The sequence below is a fragment of the Lates calcarifer genome, linkage group LG16_LG22 (genome assembly GCF_001640805.2).
Source record: "Lates calcarifer isolate ASB-BC8 linkage group LG16_LG22, TLL_Latcal_v3, whole genome shotgun sequence".
In the NCBI taxonomy this organism is placed as follows: Eukaryota; Metazoa; Chordata; class Actinopteri; family Centropomidae; genus Lates; species Lates calcarifer.
This window is the reverse complement of record NC_066848.1, coordinates 17809090-17834707: the sequence shown is the minus strand read 5'-3', so window position 1 is coordinate 17834707 and position 25618 is coordinate 17809090.

Genomic DNA, 25618 nt, shown 5'->3' with positions numbered 1-25618 from the left:
ACAAAGTTGCAAGACAAATATGACAGTGGTATCAAAGCCTATCTCCAAAAATGTCAAACCACTGCTTGTATGCTGAAGTAAACTGGCCAGTTATGCTGAGTTGAGAACTGTGACATTCATTTTGAAGTAATGGGTAGGAGTATTTTGGATTCAACACTACAGGTGGACAAACTTTGAATAAAAGGTGAGGCAGTGGCAACCCTGCAGAAGGCTATAGACATAGTTTAGTAGAAATAAAAACTAAAATATCACAAGCCCTATACCTCATGGCAACTCTAATCTTCTCAGCCTTGTGCAGAAAACAAAAAGTAGAAAGTTCCTAACAAGACTATGGGTCTGCAGCTATGCTAGCAGCTCTGTGAGGCTATACTTAGACACAGTAGTGCTTTGAGCTAAATGCTACAGCTGAGGCTGAAGGGAATGAGGGATTAGTTTTGTGGGTATCCAGGGATAAACCAGAGTATTGGGCAAATTTAAATTGTGACCTGATAATAGTGCTACATGAAAAGTCAGAGGATTGCAGACTTACAATTGATCCTTAGGAGGACATAAATCCATTCAACATTTGTCACTCAAACCACATGCCAGCCTTATGGTTGTGCTAGAGAAAAAATAAGAGGATTGCCAAAGTCTGTAATATTCATCCTCTGGGTGCTATTAATGGCTGCACCCATTTCACTTATAACTTTGACACTTATAACATTTCATGTTATAGGTGTCAGTATATTTCACTGAAAGCCAAAAACAAACCTGCTGGTGGAGTCGCTAATTAAGTCTTAGGATTCATCCTCTGAGGATACTGAATGGCCACAAAATTTTGTTGTAATCAGTCTAACAGTTGTTGAGATATTTCAGTCTGGTCCCAAGTGGTGGACTGACTGATTAACATTGCCATCACCAGAGCTATGCTGCTATAAGGGCTAAAAACAATGGCAAATAACTAAATTAAAGTATTACCTTGACTCGACTTAGAAATAAAACTTACCATTAAACTACAATTAATGACTGATATAAAGTGACATTTTCCTTTTTTATAAAAAACAGGCCTGTTTATTTGTGAAGAAACAAAGTAGAAACTGCGGTAAATGGCTCAAGTTGTAGTTACAAAATCAAGTGGAAAAAAATCTATTTCGACATAAAGGCTCGATTCATAACAGCAGTCACACACCTGCTGCTTTCTCAAGAGTCAGATTTGTTAACGCAGTGATTTACAGCAGTTGAGATGTTTAAGGTATACAATATAATGTAACTGTTCCATGGTGCCCCACAATACCTTATAACAGTACACAGACACACACACCATACCATATCTTTCAATTTCTCTCCCTCCTTTTCTGTAACCCTCCTCCCCACCTCCCTCTACTGTCTTCCTCCGTCACTCTCACCCCTCCACTCCTCTCCTTTCATTCCACATCTCTCTGCCCCTCTCTCCCTCTGTCTCTCCCTGGTTCTTTGCCATCCGTCTGCCTCTGTGCCTGAGGTGCTGGTTGCTATTTGGATGATTTAGTCCGAGAGGGAGAGAGGGATTTCATTAGCTGTTTACCTGAGGGCCTCTGGTACCTGTGGTGCTATAAGGCTGCTTTATTAAAAAAAAAGCCCACATTCGGCTGTGGAAGAGCACAGTGGCTCAGTGGGTTAAGGTTCACCCTGTGCATCTGGCCATGGGTTCGAGTCCTCGGAGTGGGTGTGCACCTTTGGGCCTGTGATACCTGCAACTCTATGAGAATGCTTTATTTATAATCCTGGAATTGAGGTAATGAACACAGGGGCTCAGCAGGTTATGGTGCACTATGCGCTGTGGGTTCAAATCCTCTGAGTGGGTGTGCACCCATGGGCTTCTGTGGTGCTATAACACACCAGTTTATTAAAAATCTACACCATGCTGAAGAGGAGTTCACTTCAGTTTACGGTGCACACTGTGTGTTCAGGTTGTGAGTTTGAGTCCTTTTCAGAGAAAAAAGAAAAAAAAACTTGTGAGAAAAGAGCTATTTCATTACCTGTTTACCTGAGGGCCTATGCTGCAGTGGCACTTCAAGCCTTTTTTATGAGTTCTGTTCCAGGTTATTAAAGGAAAATTCCAGTTTATTACAACTTGAGTCTTACGTTCAGTATTTTTGTCATCACAGTAACACAGTAACTGGAAAAGTGGTGACATCACTGGTACAAAGTTAAACAGGCTAAGAAACATGAGCCCATCCTGTCTCTTCAAAAATAATATTTCTAAAATTGCAACACAGAATATATTTCAGAAGACAGATAATGCAGAGATGCAGCACAGATAAAGTTTTTATTTTATTTTATCAACACAAGTAGATTATATTTGTGAAGTTGCAAGAGGTTCATAATAAACAAATCAACAAAATGTTCACTGAGAATTTTTCATTCATTTTCACTACAATATCCCTTTTGTGACAAGGAAAGCACAGTTACTAACGCATTGCCCGTCAAGCTGTGAGTTGTGTCTCAGTTCAAAAGAAAAGCATGGTTATCATGGTAACGGCAAGTGCAGTTTAAAATAAATGAAGGGATCTCTGTTGATTTTCTTGACAAATGCTCACACAAAATTTCGACCTTGCACTTCCTTGGGTCCTCGGTAATACACCTGCCAAATTTGGAGTCAACTGGATAAGCGGTTGTAAGGAAAACTGAAATACAGACAGACAGACAGATACCTCCATTTATAATTAAATGGTGGGCAACTCTGGGCACTTGGTTAAGTTTGTTCTCTTGGTTGATATTGAAAGATTCAGGCATAGCATGAGACACAGCCTGGTATTTCTATTGAGTGACACAGTATGTAATGATTTTTAGTTCAATGCCAATGTTGAATGGAACTTCAGGATGCTGGTGTGCCCTTTATGTAATGCAGTGAAAAGTGAAGGTGGAGGATGTTTTTATTTTCTCTTTTTGGTGTGTGAAAAGACACAGAAGAAATTCAGTACCAAAAAGACCAACTATTGATTTAACAAATTCAGACTGCTCCAGCTTCATATTAGCTTTACAATAATTTTTTTCACAGAAATAGGACTGGAGTTTGTCCTCAATTGAGACTGATTTAGACAGAGATCTCTTCGTCACCAACATAGACTGGAGGAACACTGAATGACCATGTCTTGGCTTGGTGGCCAGGAAAAATATGAACACAATCTATGCAGCAGTTTCCTTCAAAACATGTTAAGTAACACCATTTAGTATTATATGAATGCAATTTTAGGAAACACATTGTAAATAAGCCAAATGTTTAGAATACTTAAACCCATATAGAATAGCCGATTAGTTGGAGGAAAAAACTGAATGTGAGTGCACCTGAAATCACCAGGAATCAGTCTAAATTGTGAGGAATGTTTACAACTGAGAATATAAGTTATAAATTTACTGTATTTTCTCATAAAATAAGTTTGGCTAATCTTGACACCTAACCGCTTGCGTGATTAAATTTCTTCTTAACAATGTTGCAGCATTCTCACATTGCAGTAATTAAAATAAAACAGGAATGATGGCCAAAACTACAAGTTGCATAAAACAAGAATTTTCCTTTAAGGTAAATACATATGTGTGCATGCCTGCAATTCTGAATCCATTTCATAGAAAAAAAACATGATTAAATAGATATATTTCATTAAATGTTTACTGAAGGACTGAACCATCTTATTGAGGGACTATGTGGTGAAGTACTTCTCACGTACTGGCCGTGTCCAAGTTTAAATTCAAATCATGAAAGTGATGCTTTATAAGCGTGTTTTATCAGGAATCTACACCAGCAAAGCAAACACAGAACAAAATTAGGAATCAATTTTTCTGAGCAGAGTTAATCAAACATAGATCGGTAGTGGAGAGTTCTCCCTCTTGGCAGGATTTCATAATGAACCAGCAGTATTTGTTCGGCTGTCAACCTGTGGTAGGTGGCAGAATTAATCAAGCTTATCTTTGTAACGTCAGCTTTAATCAACATTGCTTGGCATGTTCTGTGCCCTTTGACATCATTTGTATGCAGCAGTCAGCTCTCTGCTCGCAGAGACAGCTGTGGATATAATAGGTCACACACAAAACCCCTCACACTCACATGCACACACATTTTGCACCACATACGAATGTGCGAATATAGAGATCACAAACATGCATTTGCTCATAATATACACCTGTACACACTCACATACTGTAAGTTCTTACAGACAAACTGGGGAAAAAAAAGACATATGGAAAGCATGAGGGAGGAGTACAGTTGATGAGAGCTGGAGGAGGAGGGTCACAAGGGAAGAAGAGAACCAGCAGAAATAAGGAGACGAAGATATAAAGGGATACAAGCAGGGAGAGAAGTGTATTGTTTAGCCAGTGTTTTTATGAAGCCTGGCTAAGAAAAGACACACTGAGACTGTGGTGCCCTCTTCTTTTTCACATCAGTGTCTTATGTGTTTATAGTGGTAAAACAGTAAAAAACAAACAAACAAGAAAAAAAAAAAAGATAAAAACTACCTGATGACGAAAGATTGCTGGATGTATGCATGTGTTTAGTATTTAGTTCTTCTCCAGCAGCGGTACAATACTTAAACTATACAAGAACTTCATGAAGAGCTTTGAGGGATTTAACTGTCTTCTGTGTCTGAATAAAGTCCAAAAAGCAACGATGAACATCCAAAAGTCATTTGATAAGCAAGAGGCAATTGCTGCTGTGCATCGATTAGTACTCAAAAAATAAATAGGCATCCCAGTAAATATCTCTTTCCAATGATCAAAAATGATCATTTGTGTATAGTGCCATTTACAGCAAAACATAATAATTAAAAGAAGAAAATTAAAAGAAGAAAATGAGCCATTATGTAGTGCCTGACACTTAATGATAATGACAATGATAATCAAAGTAGATAATCTTAAAATTCAAATGGACCAAATAAATAAGAAAGGGAAATGTACTTATATATATATATATATATATATATATATATATATATATTAATACTGAAGATGAGGCCAAAATTATTAGGACTCACTGTTCATTCATATTAAGCAAATTCCATAAAGTCTATAAAGTCTGAGCCACTACTTCATCTACTACTGCTACTTGCATAATCACCATCGAATATACTACACTACTAGTATTACTACTACTACTCTACTACTACTACTACTACTAATGATAATAAACATGGTTTAATATTTTTATTTTCCAACAGTTATGATGTTTCTTGATATGAGTTTTGTTTGGAATGCTTTATAAATATGGAGAGTGACGCAAATGCTATGGCTTTGTGGATTGCAATATTGGTCTATTGGCTGGTTCACCACATGTATAGAATAACTTACGTGATCCTTTCACTTTGAATTTTTTTTATCACCAAATTCTTGCAAAGCTAATGACATTCTTATCAGCCTCAAATGCATTTGTTTTTGGTGCTAATTAACAAATGTTAGCATGCTAAAACACAAACATTATACATGATAAACATATGCATGACAGCACTGTCAATATGGACATGTTGCATTTAGCTCAAAGTGCCAGTCTGCCAAAAATACAGACTCACAAAGCTGCTATCTACAGATTCTTGGTATTGTTTTCTCCCTGAAACCTCTTGAAATCTTAAAAAAAAACAAACAAGGAAAACCTCATTAAACACTCACACCTGGTGATATTACCTGATCAATCTAGAAAGGTGGAACTATCATTGCCATATTTTTTTCATTTCTATGTATTATGCCTCATACCCCTGCTGGTTAAATGCCAACCTGGAGTCATATCTGAGCCAGATCTGTCTTTCTTTCATTATTTGGTACTTATCCCGTCTTAAATTGTTAAAATATTCTGTAGGCTTTGGTGCGGCTCCAGAGATAAACAAAGTAAAGAAAGAAAACACTTTTTATAGGCATCATGCTTGCACCTTAAAAGGAGCTCACTGTTTCTCTGAGTTTTCCTCTTGGCGTCAGTTAGAACAGATAACGCTGACTGACAGGCGGCCTGGTGGAAAGGTTGCTTTGGAGGCCCATCACTCTGGGAGAGGCCTCCGAGCTCTACAGCGCCTGAAAACCACCAGCGCTACAATAGGGCAAGCATCCTGGGAGGCTTTTCCTCCTCTCTAATGCTCCTAAACATAACCCAAGAGCTGAGGGGAAAAAAAGTCTTTTCAACACACACATACACACAAACATACCTGGTAGCTAAGGGAGAAGCAGAGATCACAGGAGGTGAGTTGTGTCACAGCTGTAGCTGGAACATCCTTCTTCCACTCCATCTTTCTTTTTCTCTCCATCACGCTCAGTGTCATTGCTCATAGTTTCCCTCCCCTCTTTCCCTCCACTGTGACCTTTTCCTCTGACCTTTCATCCTAACCTCCTGTAATTCTCCCACCTGCTACTCCCTCTCTCTCTGCCTCCTTCCCCTCAGCTTCCTTCTCTATCTCTCCTTCTAGCAGCTACACCCCCTGTAGCCCCTTTCTGTCATTTTCTCCCTCCCTCACCCTCATCCACTCTTGTCACCCCAAGTATTCCTGTCACCTCTCCGTCTCCTCTCCTCCCTTACTGCTGTCACCCCTCAAGTCCTTTTCTATCAGACTCTCCCACCCCTTCTTATAACCCCTCTCTTATAGCCATGAAAACCCCTGCCTGTCATTTCACCTTCCCTCCTCTCTCTTATATATTTGCCCCCTCCCCATCACCCCCACCTTCTCCTGTCAATCCACCTCGTTACATGACCCACTTACATTAAATCCTGCAAACCCTCCTCCTCTCGCCTTCTTCAATCGTTCATCCTCCTCCTCCTCCTCCTCCTCCCTCTTTCTCAGTCAGCTGGTCAGCCAGCATGTGCTGTCATCCCCGTCCTCCACACACACCCACACACACACACACACACACCTACCTACCTGTCAGTCTGCCTGACCTACTTCCACCATTATGCCTTAACCTTTTTCTATTATCAGCCATAAGTTGAAACAGTTGACTCTACCTGCTGGTCAGTTTAGTTAACTACTTGATTTGTGTAGGCTTGGTTGGGGGTTTAATCATTTATTGGTGGGCCTGTGGAGTTTGCAGTAAACACAGGTGTTATATGCCTACTACAAACACTTTCGATGATTGCAAAGTACTGCTCACTAAGAATAACTTAAAGAATAACCAGCACACTTACAGGACTGGCTGAAAGAAGCAAAGAACAGTCAGGTGACAGATGGAAGACATAGAAATAGACAGGCTGGGGCTGAACAATTATTTGAATATCAATTGTGATCACGATTTTGACTTCCCACAATTAAATGAACCAGCTCTGCTCATAGCAAATTCTGCTACATATCAAATCAAGCATTCCCTAAACTAACAACTGTCATGCTGTTGTGCGCGGCAGAAAAGAAAAATCAAGTGTTTGGAGCGGAAGGTGAAAGGCGAGTGATGGTAAACAAGAACAAATCATACGCTAAGAGTGCATAAGACTTGTGTTTACATCACAAAGCAACACAACTAACATTTCAACCACCTAAGAAAATACTACAAACTGCAGTTGGATGAATGCATGATGGTGAAGAAAACAGTAATCAGAAATCACTGGATAGAATAGACTGGACACTATGGTTCTGGGGACTAAATAAATGTATCCAGCTGTAATGCTAGTGACTGTAACCAGATATAGAGTAATTGAGGGAAAGGAATGGAATTAGAAGACACAGAGAAGTGTCTTTATGACAGTATTGAAGTTATTACTTTTTAAGTCCACAAGGACAATGAAAATCTTACTTGCAAAACCACAAGAGGTCACTTATCAGGAAAATGTGAAAATAAGTCAATGTAAACATTACATGAACAATTACAAAACAAAAAAAAAAACAAAAAACGTACTTTCTTCATCCTACATGAATGCTCAGAAGAATCTCATACAATTCTCCAGAAAACAGCAGTAACATGTTATTCATTGTGTCTCCAATTCCAAATATTGCTGTGCACACCTTTTCATGTGAAGATCTGAAAAAGCATCTGGTAAAAGCACCTAGCCACTATCCAGCCAGTGTTGTCCTTTTTGCTGCCTGTCTGTTTTTCGGTTTGAGTTCCTCCCTTTCTTTCGAGCCATTTCAACCTCCCCCCCACACACACTCAATTCCGGCCGTCATTCATGTCATACGACCCCTTTTGTGCTGGTGTAGAGAGAGGAGAAAAGAAATGTATTTGAGTGCTGATTCTTTCCTTCTGTCTGGCCTTTTGTGCGACTGTGACGGCAGAGAAAAAGAAAAAAGATAGAAAGGAACTAGAGAGGTCATTAACTGCTCTCTTTCACTCAAGAGGAATGAAAAGGAGGGATGATTATGAGGGCTGGTGGGTCGTTTACTTCATTCATTCGGGTATACTGACACCATTACAGAAATTTACAAAAAACACCCTCTTCCATTTATATATCAGGTGATATCAGAAAGGTAAATGGACATCAGTATTTTCTGTACCAATAGCAACCTTTTTGACATTACTCACAATCACACATGAAACTTTATAACTGGTGAATGATCAGGTACTTTGCTGATTATGTCCCTTTCCTTTTGTCAAGTAGAATAACGTTCACTTCTGTGCTTTACTGAAGAGCTTCCATCCCTCCAACACACAGACCACAAACAACATATAGACAAAAGAACATTGCTGACCTTGGTAATATAATGTGTACATGGCAAGTTGGCAGCATGGTTTAGGCATTCCTGTCGTGGCTGTACATTTAATTGAGTGTGAGGCTGCGAGGTGAAGATATCTTAGTTTCTGTCACGGGTGATCACATCTCAGTGCCTGTCACAACAACAGACACACAATATGGAGTTTTGTCCTCTTTGATGTGTAAAACATGCATGTTAAAGAGAATATACTCAGCAAGTCCTTTGATGTAAATACCCAAGTCTAACAAGTGTAACAAAGCCACAGAACAGCTGCCTCTTTACAGTTTACCATGACTGCAGCCACTACTTCAGATATTCTCAGCATCATCAGGAGATGGGTTAAAACTGAAGAGCTGAATAAAAATTCAAAGTTCAGGGTTTCTGAATTTTGACATGACCTTTTCAAGCTTTTCACAACAGGTGAATTTTTTTTCCTCTGCAGGGAGATGAGACAGTTCACAAAAGCTGAAATTCTGTACAAGAAAGACTATTTTTGGTGTATTTTGGTTTCATTCATTTCTCCCAGCTGCCTCCTAATAGGTCATCATTCCAACTTCATAAAACTGATGTGTATGTGACACCTCATGCTCCCTATCAGTCACCTGGCCATGCACAGGGTTTTAGAAATACTGACTGAAAATTTAGATTATGTGCATCTTAAGATATTTGGAGGGCAAGGATTGGATAACTATAACATTAAAATCCTGTCAGTGGGCAGTATAACATGAATTACCAGTGAAGCAGTAATGCATAAGAATTGTCTCAAATGGTACATAAACCTGAGCAAAATATGGTGTAAAGTAAATATCAGTTTTTGTTTGCGTTGAACAGCACGGTGACATAATGCTGATCCTATTGTAGGCAGAGTGGGCAGTACCTGCTCTTCCTCTCTCATCTTTATCACCTTCTCTTATTCTCTTTCTCTCAGTCCTGTATCTCTTCCACTCCCAAAGCTGAGCTTTGATTGATGCAGTCTTTTCAGTTTCACCTGTGTCAGTGAAGAAAGTAAATCACAGGGTCAATTGATAAGATAATCCTTTATTAGTCCCACAGCAGCGGATATATATATGGGATATATATGCAAATGTTACCTGTCTCTGCTGGGATAATCTTGCAATGAAAATGACTGAACTGGAAGGAGAGCATTTCAACTTTCCTTCAAAGTTTATCAATCTGGCACTGCACAGATGGAATTAATGTTAACTAACTAGTTAATTCACTCAAGTGAAACTAACCAATGTGATGGACAGTCACTGTTCAATGCAGTGCAACCTCACACAAGTTTGTATATGAAACACTTTTTGTTGATTTTTAAATAGCGTGAAGTTATAAAATGGTTAAAATATTCAGATGCTGTCTCTAAGTAGGGCTCCATATTGCATATTGACATGACAAATAAGTAATTTCAGTGGCTTTAACATTTTATGCATTGGTAGGTAAAACAGCTGGTGTACCGGAAGTGATCTGATTAACCTTCCTGGCAGCAGAGAAGAACTGAGCAGTTAGTATGAGCAGCAATACACAACAGACATGGAGTTTAATATCTTAATTAAAAATAACTCTGTTAACTCTGTGTTTACAAACAATACATGTACATGCTTTTCTGAAGCTCCACAAATGCTTTCAAAGCTGTTTATGGTGAATGTATACTGTCAAGAAGATCAAACAACTCTCTGAATGAAAAATTGATTGCATTCAGTTAATTGGTATGCTAACAAAGAAAAGAAAAGAAAACAAAGTGGCAGGCATTAGAAACACAAGCTGTGTTTCAGCATCAATCCCCTGCACTGAAAGTTAAACAGCAGCATGCAGACTGATGTGGCACCGCCTCAATGCTATGGGTGATGAAATATAATTATGTAAATGTGTATAATGTGTGCAACATATTCCTAAAGCTAAATCTGAGTCTAGTCTCTCTTTCCTCTCTCAGGGTTTTTGCTGAGTTTTTGTATGCAGTGTCATGTTCCTCCTCAGTCTGTCCTGCTGTCTGCTGCTCTGTCTGCCTCAGTGACTCTCACTCCTCCTGGCTATATGTAAACTACCCAGCATATGCAGGGCCATTTCCACGGTCTACCTCTGTCTGTCTGTGTTCATGCATATGAACGTGCATTTGTGTGAATCCATGTAGACAAACTACTTATGGAGATGCCACTGCTCCCCTGTCTCTTGTTCTCTTCGCTCTGTATGCACACAGGTTTCTCTCTCTGAATGCACTGAATGCATCTGTGTGTGCATTCACATAGATACTTCCATCTTTCTGACTTTCTCCACATTATTACAACTACCTGAATATCAGCATTGTCCCTAGTAAGATACTTTTATGTTGAAAATGTAATTTTCTGTCATGACAGGAAATATACAAAACTACTTTTATGAGATTGAGATTGAGACTTTGGACAGGATGGTGCAAGATTTTTCTAAATCCAAACCTGAAAAAGTGACACACACAGACTCTTTACCCAGTTCTGCAGTTCTATGCAGCTTTTTAACATGTAAATAATTAAAACAATTATTTTGACTTTACTCAGTCTCTGTGCTCTCATCAAACAATTTCTCTCCGAAAAAGAAAAATTGTCAAACATGCTCAGTCGAAATAGAACTAAAAGGCCAACAAAAATTGAATTTACATTTAGGTTAAATTTGGCTGCCATCCTGTTTGAAGTAGTAGTAGTAGTAGAAGTAGTCACCTTGTGTAGTCATGCACCGCTCAGTGCTCCTGCTGTGCTTGGAATTCGTCCTGGAAGTCCCGTTCTGTAAGCTCCATCTGTGATGTGCACTGGATCTCTTCCATGGTGTAAAAAAAGGGACTCTTCAGCCTCTATTTCATTTTGAGGAAGACAAAGAAGTTACAGGGAACCAGATCCGGTGTGTAAGGTAAGTGGGTAGCAGCGATTATGTTGGTGTGATGATGGCCAGATTGCCATCACGCCACCACAGTTTGCTTGTGCCAAATGTCCTCCCTCAGACACCTCTGAATGGAGCAGTAGAACTTGAAGTTGACAGTCTTACCCTGGCAAACAAATTCACAGAGCACAACCTTGCAAATGTTGAAGAAGATGAACATGCCGTGCCTTTTTTGGTTTGACTCTGAGGTTGGGCCATCTTGGGCCTGTTGACAGGTATCCTTGCAGACTTCAACATGGTGCCATTCCATGGTGAAATTCAATTCATTCATCATCAAAATTCATTGCATAACATAATGCGGACACACAAAATTATTGCTTGCATCTTCTGTGTGCACAGTACCAATGCTGTACTCTGTTGGTTCACAACAGGACCAGTCTTGGAACTTTTTGATCGCACACTGTAAGGAGAAAACATGTCACAACTGTGTGTCTGTCAGCTTTTCACTGCGTTTTTCTGCCCTCTAGTGGCCCAGATGTGTCTTTTATTTATGTAATTTAATGATAAGAGGAAAACATTTATATTCATCTGTACTACAAATTTGAATATTTTGTTACTAATCTCACTTTATACATCTTTTGTTCCATGTAGTATTGGTACTGACTTTTTCTAAAAGCTGTTTCTCTTTTTCTCTCCTGTTGCTAAGAGTGTTTTGTCCCCCTTTTATTTTGCACTCTACAGCAGGCCTTTGCTTTTGTGTGCGTTGATATATATCTTTCACTACTTTTAAAGGTTCCCTATCTCTGGCCACCCCCTCCCTCCATCTCTCCTCCTCCTTCCTCAGCTCTCAGGTGTGTTATTTATGAGTCAGCCTGCTGGCCTGTGAATGTCTCTCCCTCCATTTTATGCTCAACTCCTTCAGAACTCATTAGACTGTGAAGGGCAATCTACCCACCGTGGAAAGAGAGGGAAAGCACCAATTTTTCCTCTTCTCCTTTTCTGCCTTACAACCATTACATATGGAAGTCTGTTTTTAAAGGTGGGCTGTGTTGCTTTCAGCAGTGGTAGGGAAAGGAAGCTGGGACGAAATTGATTTGGATAACATAGCTGAGTGTTATATGGAACAAAAGTGACATGAAAAATACTGTTGGGAGTGTAGTTGCTGCTGAATTAATTGACTGAATTGGCTCAGGTGTTAAGTTTACCTCTCTTTTTCTGTTTCAGAAGCCTGCTTGGTTGTTTTAAAATATATATTCATTCACTTTCTTTACCAGCTTCCCATCCAGGGTCACACAACCAACACACTTTGACCCAGTAAATTCATATATCATTATATTATTGGGGACTGTCCACCAAAAAGAGTGTCCAAAAATGACATGTTTACATCCATGTAATAAAGACCTATATTGTCAGTAGAAGTTGTAATGGAAGTCATGTGATGTTGCTATAGAGTAACTGAAGGTCCCCTATCCTTAACAAAGTCACTTAAACAGACACTAGTTTTCAACAACAATAAATCTGCAATAATAAATAGCAAAATTGTATTCTGCAGCCTTTCTAAAAATGAATTCTAAATCTATAATTGAAAAAAAAAAAAAAAAATTCAGGCCAGATTTAACAATAAATTCTAAATATTATCAAATTGTCACACAAGCTGGATATGGCTCCCAGGCATGTATCAATGAAATGATTATTTTTTGTATATTTACTGTCACACTTCTTCCAAGTTCAAATCATGAATGAAATACTCTGAAACTATGACTGGACTAATTAATAACATTTTAAGAACCCAAAAATAAAAATCCATCTATTATTTACTGCATTTTTTTTCACTTAGCAGTATGACATAGTAAATGCTGTAAAAAAAAAAAAAAAAAATTCCTGCACTGCCAGTATGGTAGCACATCTCATTCTGTGTGATATCCTGCCCCTTAATACACCTTTCATTAGATGTTCACTCTGTGTGTGTGTGTGTGTGTGTGTCTGTGACTGTGTCTTCACTGTGCTGAGACAAGGGTCAACTTGTAAGGTGAAACTGAAGCTGGAGAGAGGTTGACAGAGAAAAACATGGGGCAGCCTTCCTTGCGGCTCATGCCACAGAGCATCTTGGGATTGGATCTGACCCCTGACCACTGTCACAGGCAAGCTTTTGTGGTCTCAACAGTATGCTGAAGCAGAAAAGCTTGTGGCTTGTGTCAGTATTGAATATCTTTAAAAGCTCACACTATCACACTAAAAGAAATTCAAGTACTACATGTTTTCCTTTAGATTTTTATGTTTTTTGTTGAACTGGAAAAACCTCAAAAACATAGATTAGAGCAATGGTTCCCAACTTTTTCATTGCTGCACCCCTATAAGCCAATCAAAGTACACCTAGCTGAGGTTCAGTTTGAGCCAGGTCATCACTAGGAGACCTTGAGGAAATGGCCAACATCAGGTCCAGCGAGCTGCTTAACCACATCGTGGATTAGGTTTGTGCACCCCTGCCTGAGAGCTATGGCAGAAAAGAGTATTAAGTCTGACCAGTGGGATGATGAGTGTGAGCTCATCAGTCAGTTTAGACAAGTTGAAATGTGTAGGGAGTAAGGTTCTCTATCAGATCTTTTTTTTTTTTTTAAGCGTTCAATCTGCACACTCTGGCAGGGATTAAGGAGATGAGGTGGACTGGGGATTTTGACCCCGAAAGGTGGCTGGTGTTTCCTAAACATGCTGAACATGCAACAGATCAGTGAAGGATTGTACATGGGGTGATAGCCACACCAGACACAGCACAGATTGATCCTAGTCACAAAGATGTTCATCAGGAACTTTACACAGATCACAAGTAGTTGGTTGTTTGATTATGTTTTTTTTAGATTTATTTTTTGTTTATTTATTTTTGCACCAGTGCACCGAAAGAAAATGTTCATATGTGATGAAGTTTGTATTGATCTGCTAAGTGCCATATGGAGAAGAAAAGTGCATCATGTAGATTGTGTGGACCTCGAACAGACCAGGCAGTGGATAGACAGGAGAACGTCTGCCCTACATGGACTGTCTGAGGAGCTCTCTGCACACTGGGAGACAATGGACAATTGATTGATTCTGATTGCTGTGATAGCATATTGATGGTTCTACTGGTGATTAATGTTATACAGCAGTATTCTGGTTTGTTTTCTCACATGCAGAGTTTAGCATGTATCCTTAGGAGTGGTTCAATAAAAGACTTTAAATTCTCCTCTCATTCTCCTCCATTCCTCCACCTCCCACCTTGCTCGCCTTCCCCCTTTCTCTCTGCTTCTGCTCTTTTCCTTCTGCTAACTCTTATCTCCCCTTCTCTCTCTCTCCCTGTTCCTCTCCTTTCCACTTTACATCTCTCCTCCCTGCTCATCTCCCCTGTGATATAGTCATTTCTTTTGCCTCCACTCCTCCACCTCTTCTCATGCTCTCCTCTTCTTCCTCTTCTCCTGTTTACTTTCCTCTCTGCCTCTCTCTCTCTCTCTCTCACCCCCTCCCCTGTTCTCTCCTGCGATCTTGCTACCTTGTTTATATTTTTTTCTCTCTTATCTTCTGTCAGGCAGGAAAACAGCCATTTGGGGTCCTGCCGACACCAATTTCCACCACCAGAGCGACACACACACACACACACGCACACACACCAATTTCCCCTGCCATATAGCCAGCCACCCTGCTCTGTCTAATATAGCTCTCAACACAATCTCACATCATCTTCTCATCCCTCCCTCTCTCTATTATCTGCAGATCCCACCCGGCCTCTCCTCCCCTCTTCACTCTCATCTCGCTACCATCCCACCTCCCTCTCCTCCTTCAATCCATTTCTTTTCATCTGTCTCTTCCTTTCTTTCATCTTTTCCCTCTTGTCTTTAGTTCCTACCCCCCCATCACTTTCATTCCTCCTCGATCTCCATTTATATCTATCTATCCATCCATCTATCTATCAATCTATCCATCTGTTCATCTATCCATCTGCTGTAATGAGAAAGCAGGGACTGCTCAGCTGGCCTGTTTGTGTATGTATGTGTTTATAAGACCATGGGGATTGCATTTCAGATGGGTTCATTTGCTGTGGCACGGCTCTGCTCTGGTTCTTGTCGATCTGTATGTGTGTGCGTGGTCTCACCATCTCCTAGGTGATCTCTAATGTCACACACTTACAGCCTTCCTCCTCTTCTCCAATCAATCTCTGTCAGCACCTGTATGTGTGTATGTGTGTGTGTGTATGCAGGCGTTTCCTCTAGGCATTTCTGACAGACATCTAACAGACTTTATTGCGTGCATGAGTCAGCCTAAGTAGGGTATACAAAGTGTGTGTGTGTGGGGCTGTTTAGGATGCCAGTGACTGCAGTCGTCTTACTTGTTCTGCCTGAGACCTGTCAGCAGATCTCTAATGAATCAGAGATTACTCCTTGTGTGTGTGTGTATGTGTTTGTGTGTGTCTGACTGGCTGTGATTACGTTTGTGAGTTCGAAAGTGTGTGTGTGTGTGTGTGTGTGTGTGTGCAGTCATCAGTGTATATTGTTAGCTCCCCTGAGAGGACCAGAAGACTATTGCTTTAACTCCTCACTCTTATGTCACATGACAGCTTCCAACCTGATGCCAAATCAGTGTGCGCTCCTGTGTGTGCATGTGTGTGTAAGTACCAAAGGACATGCTGTGTTTAATGCCAATAGTCTTTAACTTTTCCTCTCTAACTCAGTTGACAGCCAGCAGCTGAAGGCCTGCTATGTTTGTTAGTGAGTGTGCTTGTGTGTGTGTACCAGTGGAAAAACTCCTCTCTCCTTTCAAATTACGTAAGGTTTTATGTACATATATAATTTAAATGATCACAAAGCAGAATTTCCGTTTACTCCATTGAAAATCTATACTTATGACTATTAAACACTCATCGTCTATACAGTGTTGAAAAATGGCCCTGAATAGCAAAGAGGCATTGCTCACATTTTGTTTGTGAGTGACAGATATGAATAACTAACGACTGGCTATAAATGGCAGTGGTGTATTTAGTCAGGATTGGGTGAAAACATGAATGATCGGACCACAGATAGCAGGGGTGGGTGAAAAAATAAACAGATTCATGTAAGAATCAATTCTCATCCTGTATGATTCTGAATCAATTCACCAATGCAAAAAACATCAGTTAAGAACATTAAGTAGGTGAAAGAAAAGGCAGAAATCTAACCACGAGGACACAATGCAGCACCAGGATGGAGTGCAGTGCTCACATACCAAAATAATCTTATAGTTTATCTTCAAAACAATTTGTATTTAATCATTTAATAATTAGTTTGGCAACACATAGGTGCAATATATTGAGAATATTTCATACCCCATTACCTACAGACTAAGGTTAGTGAAGCAGAACACCTTAGTCCAGCACTGACAAATGAGACCAGCTGACCAACACACACTGCAGCACTTTACAAAACTTCAGCCAACTCTGGTGTGGTGAAGAAAATAACTTGGCCCATAGTCTGTTTCATCTCAAAAGCCCTGAGCCCGTATTGAGTTTGGGATAACAACGGCTTTCACCGGTACTAATGCTGCAGCAGAGAGGCCGTTCTCCACTACAGCAGACACAAGGTTAACAACACCACAATGGAGTGCTCTACTCTTTTCTCCCTTTTTCCTCCTGTTACCCTAGAAGACACACATCATCTTCTGTTGTCTTTTTTACAACTTTTAAGCAGTGACACACAGAGACTGTGAGATGCTTCCAGGTTAATACACTTAAGTCAAATACAAAGGCTGCATACTCTTACGTGATTTTTTAGCCAGACACTCATTAGTTGATGGACTCGCTTTATAATCAGGACAGCCTGGTTGGAAATGGTTGTCATTTTCATACATGATATAGTAAGTAAAGATACAGACATTTCCAGGATGTCACTCAAGGACCAACATGCGTTCAGCCACTCCATCACTGGGAAGAGAGAATAACAGGTAATACTTGATTATCTGCTGCTGTCCATGAGAACTTCAGTCTGGCACAACAAGTATTTGCGTCATCTTCACTGACGTCAAAAATAAAATGACCGCAACAGTTCTCTTGTATTTCTTTATGTTTCACCAAGGTCAGTTTTATCAAGTGGACTGGAGTACTTGTTTTTATTTATTATTTTATTATTTATTACTATTATTTGACTTCAGGCAACATGTTATTTATATATTATTATGTTTTTTTAATTATTATTTTAACAATGAAATTCATGTTTTAACAGTACATCTTTAATGAAACAGCTCATGTGATGGTGCTACACAATATCTTACGGATGATGATGCAGAACTTTCATATGATTATAAAAACAAACAGAATCTCTTTGCATTGACGTTTGTCTAAATTCATTGGTTTGAAATTCAAAGTGCTGTAACAGCAAATACAACCTGTTTTCTAATGGAAACTGTTTGTGTAACATGTTTGGCTTTGACATAGCAGACGGACATAAGCCATAATTGTGGATGAAGGTTGTGCTAAAAGACTCCCACTGGACGGTGTTTCATATAACGAGAGAGGGAGGACAGGGAGGTTATACTGATATTGCTGTAGAGGACAGAAGCCATGTGATACTGATGTGACTTTGACAGTGATGGTGAATGACAAGTTTGTAGGACACAGGAGGCAAACAACATGAGTTGGAAACAAGGAGAGAATAAATTTTTAAGACTCGTACAAAATTGTGTAGGGCTGTGGGGAAAATAAGATTACTTGAAGGGGAACCTCTCCCATTTACTGTGTGTGTGTGTGTGTGTGTGTGTGTTTGGTTAGCCATTATCATTTACATGTGACATGAAGAAAAATTCAGCTGTGACACATGTATATGTGTTAAAGGAATAGTTCAGCATTTAAGCAGCTTCCTGGCATCTTGTCACAGTGAGGTTGTCAGGTTTGATACCACGGTGCTGGTGCAGGCTTCTATATCAAAACCCTCACTCACCATCAGTATCTGGTAACCCATGTTGCAGCCAGAGATGCTGCCCAGAAGTGCTGGGCAGACAGATAAACTGTTGTTCATTGAACATTTCTTTTTATGTATGGATTACAACAAACACGATATGCTGTGTTAATTAGTGAGCTTTGGAGGTGTTGGTAGGCATTTCTAATCACTTTTGACAGAGCCAGGAAGCCCCCTGCTTCCTGTCTTTTTTTTATTTTTTATTTTTTTGGCTAATCATGTCCCATGTCCTGAAATCTTGAAATATTCATTTATGGATTTTGGGGAATTTATTTCACTTTTTAAGAACACATTGTATTTGCTGTCAAATTTCTTGTCATATGAGGTTTGTCACTCCATATAAATGCAAATTAAAAGCAAACATGCAAATTGAGTTGTTGGTAAAATTATCCTCATTGAAGGTGAATGCAAAGAAAACGTGACAGCCAGAAGCTCCCACTTGTGGAGAATCTGCCTCCTTCTAAATCTGAGTTTGTGAATTTGTGACTGAGCCAAATTCATGAGGTGTCAAAAGACAGTAAAAACACTCAATGTTCAAATTCCATGCATGAGGCAAAATAAGTTTTCTTTGCGTGGCATTTGATCTGACATTACTCACACTCCTTTGCTCATACTCTCTCTTTCTCATCCTAAACTTGAGACACAAAGCAACACAACTGCATGTCCTTACTTCACTTACATCACTTTTTGACTGAAAGCCCTTCATTTTGAATGACATTGACTTGATTCATGCCATTGCTATAGAAACAGGCTACATGGTGGAAGTAGCTGCTTTTGGAAGCTGACGTCAAGATGAGTGTGACAATTAAGTACAATGCAGGAGCACACACATACACCATCAATCACATGCATGAGGAGAATTATAAATAATAGTCACATGGGATATGAGAATGGGCTTTCTAATTTGGCACCATACAGTGACAGCATGTGCGTTTTCACTGGCAAACTAATGTTTTATTCACCCAGCTTCTTTATTTTTAGATCTCTTTTTCCTGATAAAAAGAAATAGAGGAGAAAACAAAAGAAAGAGAATTGCTAATGTAATTTGCTAGGCTTTGGAGTGTCATTTCAATGCTAGACACACTGTATGCCCTACAACACACCCACACACCCACGCATGCAAACACACAGCTAGTTGATAATGTGAGTCATTTTCCACTTGGCATAGAAGTGAGCATCACTGTCTCAGAGTAAGAAACTGGCCAGCAAAAGACTCCTGGAGAGAGATAGAAACTAACTAGAGAAAACAAACACCAGTTCAGGGTTTTGTTTGTCTTCTCTGTTCACTGTCAACTGTAATTGAGTTCTCTTACTGAAAAGACACACAGAGACCCATAGATGGAGTGAAATAGGCAGGAAACAAAGAAAGATAGAAACCCAGTTTCTTAGAGAACCCTGTAAAGGAAAAAGACGGTTGGTGGTTTCAAATCCTCTACAAATCACAGCTGGAAATTGAGTATACAGGTGTGTGTGTGTGTGTGTGTGTGTGTCTGACCAGCAATCAATTGGTCAGACACCTCTGGCAAATCAATACACACTTACACACTCAGTGATCGATTGATGAAAAGTAATAGTTTGGGGTCTGAGTAATACTGATAAGGCAGAGAGTGAATCCTGCGGGCAGGGGTAATTGAAATATGATGATTTACTTCAACACGCAGTATTTCAAACACGTAAATACATCACAGTGTAATGTAGGATCACACACACAGACACAAAAAAACATAAATTCAAAACATAAACACCTGTATGAGCAGAGAAGGACGTACCATGCAGTTTCATTCATATTTACCTAAATCACATAACAGTTCTGACCTGTGTTATAGCTCCTAACATAACAAGGGTGTTTCCAGTGTCAGACACCTCCCGCTTCAAAGGATGAATCCTACGTTGGTGTGTCCTTGCACTATGCTGAATGCTAGTGGGATGAGCAGCAGAAGACTAATGGTGCATTTCAGTCTGGTGTCACCAAATGGTGTATGAATAACATGTCAATTTCCTTAAGTCATTTCATGCCACATCATTTGTGTACAAACTAACCTCTAACCCTAACCTTAACTAAAATGGTGTTGAATGACACGTGGGACTAAATGGTGTTAAATGACAATGGAAAAGCTTAAAATCTGTCAAAATGACACAATGTCCTTGAAAGTGGCATGCTATTTAAATGCCACCCCATGGGATCCTGCAGTGCATTCACTGGTCCTTGACAAGTGTTGTTTAGAACAAAGACAAATTGGTCATTTGGAGAATTTCAATGTTAAAAATGGAAAATTTACCAATACTCCAGTTTACAAGTTGTGATATTTTACTTTGACATGATAGCAAGCTGCTACAGTGTGCCAGGTTGATTTAAAAAAAGCAAATATACTTTCCATTTCTTTTTAATCATAATGTTAATAACATGTCCAACATACACACAGAGGCAAAAAAGAACAAACATTTGCTTGAATATATTGGATTCTGTTATTTGCACTTTGTAGTGGTTTGGTCATTGGTCCAATTCATGTGATTGTGATGTCATTTGCCACTAACTGATGACCACTCAACCAAACAACTGAACAACTGACCAGCACATAATGGGTTTTGAGATACAGAGAGCTGCAAAAGATCTTACTGTTGTGTTCTTGAGAAAGTATAACTACAGATGTTGAGTCAAATACAACTGGATTTGCTACCCTAAAAAGTCTTAAGAAAAAAAAAACACCTAGTCTAGCTATATTTAACTTTGGTGAGCCTGTCACTTGGATGATAGAGAGTCTTCATAGAATAGAGAAAGACATTTGGAAGTCCCCAGTGAAACAGACAGCTTTGTTGGACCAGCGTGATGTATTTTTGTTATTATAGGAAAGGCCGATTAACATAAATTAGTTTTTACTTACATAGAGGCTTATAAGAGGCAACAACCCAGTCAAAACCAGGAAAAACTCCCAGCAGTCTAGACTGTGGTTCAAATATGAATAAAAATGGTCAACAGACAAGTGTGAAAAAGACTGGATCAGTAACCACAGAGCAACAAAGACAACAAGAAAATAGAGGGCAAGTGGCTGGTAGATATACTGGGCTTGACAAGGGGATAAGGGACAGGTGTGTGAGCAGGGTCAGGTGATAGCTGAGACAGGAGACAGTGAAGGCTCTTGGTGGACAGACATATCTCAGAGAGATACAATGGAGTCAGATGCAACTGAGACACAGGCAGCCCCAGAAAGGTGATGAAACTAGTTTCTTCCTTTTGAAGTTTGGAGTCTGCACTTGACCTTAATATACCCAAATCTCACTTGAGGATATTTATTAGATGTTTTTGAAAATAAAAATTCTGTTAGTGAGTCTGTGCCTGAACATATAAATGAGCCTGGTCTAGAATCAAAATATTTCATATTTGTGTGATAAAGCAGATTTCCAACTTGATATTGACATGCCAATTTGAATGTGAACTCATGTACTCCCACCAATGCAGAACTAGCCATGGGAAACATATTTTCATATTTCAGTTTGCAAATTCACGAAAACCCCCCCAACACCTGCTGAACAGGAGAAACATGACATGTATATATGTGGTAATCAAAGCTTGCACAGGATCTATCCCGTCTAATACAATTTCCAATGTTCTACTGGCAGAATAGGTATACACAAGTCAAATTTTCATTCTAAATCAAATCCAGGTATTACCTTGGATGTGATGGGGCTGTTGCACCAGTAAGATGAGGTTTCTTGAAGACAGCAGAGGACAGTGATGATGCTCAGCTACATCATCTTTCATTAACGCTGCAAGGGAATGCTAATTGTTGCCTCATTCCCTTTGAGAGTAAAGTCAGCATTTTATCTTGCGTCACTTTTTTCCATGCAGACTAAGTGTGCGCAATCATGTCTTATGAATGTGTGAGAGGGTAGTGTGTCTGCAAAATGTGCGTGTAGCAGTCTATCAAGCAGAGCCCATAGTACTCATTAAGTCTACAGAGTATTCGTGAAAGCACAGAGAGGTCTGAGAGAAGCAGAGTGAATGAGAGCGGCTGGCTTTTGATCAAAGTCTGACAATACTATACTACAGCGAGATTACCATCACTGAGGGAGGTGGGGGCAGTGGGAGGGTTTAAGTAAGGCAGAGGAGGAGAGAGAAAAGTAAAGAGGGATAAACTGAATCAAAGTGAGAGAAATAGAAGGAAAAGAACTGAATGGAGAGAGACAGAGGGAGAGGAAGAGGAGGGGAAAAAAGAAAGAGATAGTTAAGAGAAAGAAAGAGGGGCAGGCTTTTGATCATGTGTAACAATACCCAGCTGTGTAGGGTGGTATATCGTTGCATCAGTTTTACTTCATAAAGAAGTGACTGAGAGATATGAGCTCAATACAATCTACAAATATTCCCCAGTCATATCTCTAAATCTCACGTGTACACACACACACAAAGATTTTCTGCAAGTCAAACCGTATTCTGTGCTTAGCCCCACAATGTAAATTCAATGAGCTCTGTCTGCTTGCATTGATTTAACACATTCTTACAATGGAAATGTGGCAGGTGTGCACCTGTATGCTTTCATGTCTACACAACGCTGCCACAGTCGGACAAGAAGCCCAGCTGAAGAGCAGAGTGAGGAACAAATCAGCATGCAGCACAGCAAGTTTCCTTGCATCTGTGTTGTGACGACCATTTTGCAAAAGTGGTTACACACAAACCCTGAGTGTGACACAGGATGTTGGACATCCTGTAACGCCTGGGTGCTTGACTTACTTGTGTGTGATGGCTACCTTGCTTAAGTGGTGCAGCTCACACATGTAAGTGTCCACACCAGCAGTGCATCTGCTGCGGCGCTGCTGCTGCCAGTCCTATCTTACCACAAAGAGTTTGCCTTTAATAACGGCTATCAATAACAGAATGTTTGATTGCATTTTATTATACATTCAATGTTCCTCTGTTAGAGTGGGAGTGAGCAAGAGAGAGACAGAGAAAGAGAGACATAGTGCACTGAAAACCACTGCCCCTCACCTTCAGTAACAGTGAAAAGTATTAGTTTTATGTAATGTTGCTTTTATGTTGTCTATATGACTATCAACAGACCTTTTCCCTGTCTATTTTTGCTGGGAACTGCACTCGTATCGTGAAAAACAGAGTGAGACATGCATCTCTTGCCGGCTGTGTGGCCACCTGTTAACACGGGTGCCAAAATGAAAACCAAGATGTTCTGGGGCCACTATGCACATGCCACGCAGGCGGTATGGCCTGGGCCTAACAAAGTCTGCATAGGGAGGAGGTAAGAGTGGATAGATGGGTCAACAAAATATTAGTTTGACATTGGAGACAGCTGTTCTATTGCCATTTCCTACTGACAGTTAACATCACTAACCAAGTTGTTATTGTGCCTAACTATCCAGCATTTATTTTTCCAACGATGACAGTTTTGGAAGACACTATAAAAACAATGATGACCTGTCAGTAGTACAGACTATGTATGTGTCATTCAAGGGTGCATGGACGAATGGCATACGTTTCTGTTTCACTTCAAGTCTTGTCCTCAGTCCAACTTGCTTCACACCTTTCTGTAAACTGCTGAGCATGCTCTGGAGGTCATGGCACAATGACCATGACCCCAATGTACTTACCACCTTTGTGGTAAAATCCCTACCTCTGTTTATTCTACATACAGCCAACAGTAAGCACAAATAATAATGGCGTTCAAACAATGTTCAAGCTGCGTCACGGTATATCCCAATGGAACCTCGACAGGTAAGGTATTGCAAGGGTAAATTTTGGTACTTTTTTTACTGCCTTATTCAATGTTTTTTAACCTTCCAACCAGCCCTGTAGGCACCTCACATAATAAGATTCTGCAGCCGTTCCTTCCTTTTCAATTTTTCATACAGTGCTAACAAAACCGGTCTGAGCAGCTTTTTGTATAAAGTTCTTGAAATTACCATGAGATCACACTGCGCTGCTTAAGATCTCTCCAGCTGTGACGGGTTTCTCCAGGTTATTTGTTCACTATCTCAAAGTGACGCAGGAGCTTCTGCATTGTGTATCGCACTTGGGTTCTTAGAGGACTGCATCTCCCTGCACAGCAAAGGCAAGTACAGACAGGCTGTCGCTCCACTTAGAAGTGTTGCATCAATGACATGACAAAGGGGGAAAGGAGATGAGGGAAAATGAGAGAGGTAGAAAAAAAGGAAAGGTAGAGGAGGAAGTGTGGAAAAAGGAAGTTGAAGTGAGAGAGTGGAGAAGGAAGACAGAGGTAGTGTGGCAGAGAGATTGCACAAAGGGACGGGTTCAGAAAATCAGCACGAGGTCACACCTCCATCTCTCTTTTCATCCCTCGAAAGATGGACGCAAGCTCTGAGATGGATGGAGAGGCATCAGTAAATGAGTGTGACAGCTATTGCGCCATCTCTCCATGTTTCAGTGGGGTGTCTAGAGTGACTGATCTGTCAGTTACAATATACGATAGAATGTGTGTTTGATTGTGTGTTTACTCGTGTATGTGTTTGTATATGTGTGTACCCATAGGAGACTATGATGTGGAAGGCAGTTGTTAGTGTGTGTGGGGAAAGTGCGTCATCTTGGCAAGAAATTATATATATATACAGACACACACACACACACACACACACACAGACTGATGTATTGAGCTCTTATGAATCCTTGGTTTGACGTGATGTCCGGCCTCAATTTTCACCTTCTAGCTTTGGTGTCCATCACTGCAATATCCTCTATTTGTGAGTGTGTGAGTGTGTGTTAGAGCTCAGGTGGTGGTGTTGTGGGATGTGTGTCCGTAATATTTGTGTGTCTGTTTGTGATAGTCGAGGTGGAATGAGGGCAGCGAGGAGGAGGGGATGAGGGGCTGACAGCAGCTTGACAGAAAAGAAACACATCTGAAGGTGTGAGACGACTTAGAGGTTTTTCTGAAGCTCATAAGTCATTTTGAAGCACCTTGTGTGGCCGTGTGGATAACCCATCTCATCCCTGTGGAAATTTCTCTGCCGCCATTTTGTGTCTCAGTATGTAATCAGTGGATTTATCCTCAGCCACAATATAAAATGTAGGTAGTGTCTTTTGTGGGGGAATTTGCTCACAGTATCAAAACAGTATCTTTCTTCCAGCGACAGTCAATGGCAAAAACATCCTAAAGCAGGGAGTGTAAGGAATAATGTGGCACTGTATTGATCCCCAGAGAAATTTAGATTTTTGTTGTGTCTTTCTCAATTGTGCATCCAGTTTGTTCGACCAGG